Source organism: Salvia splendens, chromosome 17, assembly GCF_004379255.2.
Source record: "Salvia splendens isolate huo1 chromosome 17, SspV2, whole genome shotgun sequence".
NCBI classification, from domain to species: domain Eukaryota; kingdom Viridiplantae; phylum Streptophyta; class Magnoliopsida; order Lamiales; family Lamiaceae; genus Salvia; species Salvia splendens.
This window is the reverse complement of record NC_056048.1, coordinates 15,456,123-15,459,320: the sequence shown is the minus strand read 5'-3', so window position 1 is coordinate 15,459,320 and position 3,198 is coordinate 15,456,123. Positions and strand designations below refer to the sequence as shown.

The 3,198-nt window shown below is 36.6% G+C and overlaps 1 pseudogene; it reads left to right on the top strand.

Moving 5' to 3' along the window:
• The first annotated feature begins 889 nt into the window (after positions 1-889).
• LOC121774760 lies at positions 890-2,270 on the top strand (annotated as a pseudogene).
• Positions 2,271-3,198: the final 928 nt, after the last annotated feature.

Here is a 3,198-nt window from a genome sequence, read left to right as displayed (position 1 = left end):
GTCACTAAATCATATATATCAAGTTAAAGCACTTCTAGTTACTGTTATATCAAGAAAAAGAAGAATAATTCGATAATGCTAATCAACTACTCCGAGAAAACAAAAGGTATACCCGACTGTCCCAAAAATATAAACCCCAAAAATTCCAATTTTTCTTCACGAAATAAATCTATTTAGTTTTGCAATTATGAGACATCCACCACACCTCAAAGTTAAACTCAAAACTTTTGACATTTTAAAGCTAAAACTTCAATTCAAACCTTTTGATATCAACAAACAACTAAACTTCTTTCACCATATCCTTTTTAAGAATTTTCATCTTACATAAGCATCAACAAAAACGTCAAACTTCACCACAAGTCAGCCCCAACATTATACAATACTAAAATCATCAAGAAGATAGCTTTAAAATCAATATTAAGATCTCATGGTTACATACTATCCTCAAAAATCAGATTTTTCTATTATTTTCATACAACTATATCACAACACAACCTCAATTGCATATTTTTCAAGGCCAAGTCACACAAAAGCATCACAATTACAAAACCCCCACTTGCATGAACCTTAATTTTTTGGTTCCAACATAATACCCAATTAATTTATGTTTTCATACTTTAAACCATACAAGGAAACCATGATAAAGTCCTGTTTCAACAATACTTTCAATTTGAAATCCAAACTTTCAAACCTATAACAAAAGGCAAACTTGATTCTCTTTTCTATTCAACTTGGGACAAGAATTCACATCAATTAACATCAAAACTATACTTATTAACAAGATTAAAGAACTTATGAAAAACCTAACCTCTAATTTCAAAGATTTTCAAAGTTGGGTGGATGTGGGTTTGCAACTTACGTTCCAAGCTCTTTTGCTCTCACTAGCAATCGCTTCTATACGTACAGCCTATACGTATAGTCTTCGATCTGCGCGAATTTGATCGGAAAGATGTTTGGGAGAGCGCCCAAGAAAAGCGACAACTCCAAGTACTATAAGGTTCTAGGGGTCCCCAAGACTGCCTCGCCCGATGATCTCAAGAAGGCCTACAAGAAAGCAATCATCAAGAACTATCCTGAAGGAATGGGTGAGGGTGGTGACATGCACGACCCATTTGACATCTTCTCATCCTTTTTTGGTGGTAGCTCATTTGGAGGTGGTGGTGGTAGCAGGGGCCGAAGGCAAAGAAGGGGAGAGAGGATGTAGTACATCCACTGAAGGTTTCTCTTGAGGATTTGTATCTAGGGACCAGCAAGAAGCTTTCTCTGTCACGCAATGTTCTCTGCTCAAAGTGTAAAGGGAAGGGTTCAAAATCTGGAGCATCAACAACATGCTCAAGATGTCAAGGCAATGGTATGAAGGTAACAATTAGGCAGCTTGGCCCAGGTATGATTCAACAGATGCAGCATCCTTGCAATCAATGCAAAGGGACTGGAGAGACTATAAGTGATAGAGATCGGTGCCCTCAATGCAAAGGTGAGCAGGTGGTTCAGGAAAAGAAAGTCTTGGAAGTCCATGTTGAGAAGGGCATGCAGAATGGGCAAAAAGTTACATTCCCTGGGGAGGGTGATGATCTTTTTGTCGAGCGCACATTGTCACTCAACGAGGCACTGTGTGGCTTCCAGTATATACTGATGCATTTGGACGGCAGGCAGTTTCTTATCAAGTCACACCCTGGAGACGTTTTGAAGCCTGATTCTTACAAGGCAATCAATGATGAAGGAATGCCTATATATAGGAGATCATTCATGAAGGGCAAACTGTATATTCATTTCAATGTTGAGTTTCCAGATTCGTTAAGTCCAGACCAAGTCCAGGGACAGGCGAAAGTACTCCCACCAAAGCCTCAGTCACAACTTACTGACATGGAGGTGAATGAGTGTGAGGAGACGACTCTGCATGATGTGAACCTTGAGGAAGAGATGAGAAGGAAGCAGGCTCAGCGTCAGGAAGCATATGACAAGGATGAAGATATGTATGGTGGCGGAGCCCAGAGGGTGCAATGTGCTCAACAGTAATGGAGTTAAGGCCTTGAGTGCTTAGCCTTAGTGTGCAATGTGCTCAACAGTAATGGAGTTAAGGACTTGAGTGCTTAGCCTTAGTTGTGTGAAGCAATATAATATCCTCGGAAGGTAAGTCGTTGTTTCGTCTTCTGAGGGATTATTCCTATGGAAATAATCTACTACGTACTACTTGGTAGATAGTTAAGGATAAAGAGTTTTGTTGTGGACAATCAACATGGATATATATATTTTTCATAAGGTATTGCTAATATTGTTTGTTAAAAAAAAAAAAAAACCTTGCGTTCCAAAACTAAAAAGAAAATAGGGGGAAATTGGGAGTTGAGGTTGGTGGTGTGTGCTACATGTGTCACGGTGGAGTTGCCGGAGTTATCACGGTGGTGGCGCAGTGGCTGAACGGAGGGAGCACAGGATAGCGGTGGAGTACAGAGAGGAACGCAGAGGGTGAAAGAGATGGGTTCTAATTTTTTTTATTGCTATCCCAATCTTTTTTTTCTATTTTCTAAAACTCTTCTATTTTCTTCTATTTTTTTCATATTACACGTATCACTCCACCCTTCACATCACCTATTTATTCTTTTTCTCTTTTTCGTTTATTTTATTTTCTACTTTTCTATTTCCTTTAATTCTAATTCCATTAATATAAACATATAAACACCCACTATATCATAAACTATAATTATAACTCTAAATTTAACTTTCCAAAAGTTAGGGATATTACAAATACGTTTAGTCTTCATATTGTGCAATTTCCCGTCAATTTACCGAATAATTTCCATATCGAATTATTTGAAAAGAAATCCCGATTCTTTGATTTTCTAATAAAAAAATCAATTTTCATCTAGGGTCATTTTTGAGATGTTACGGATCTTTTCTGGATCCATATAAAAAAATTTAATTGTGATTTTTTTAATCCATAATGCCATATTTTTTTCAAAAAAAAGATAAACGAATTAAAGTAAATTTAAATTAGACCAAAATAGGAACGACCTTTTATAATTATTTTTGTTATAAATGCTACTCCCCCGTCCCATAGTAGATGTCACACTTTCATTTTTAGTTTTTCCCATAAAAGATGTCACATTTCCTTTTATGAAAAAAACTCCATCTCACATTATTATAAATATACTATTTTCTCTCTTCATCTAATACACAAAACAACATTTCCTAAAATCTCAT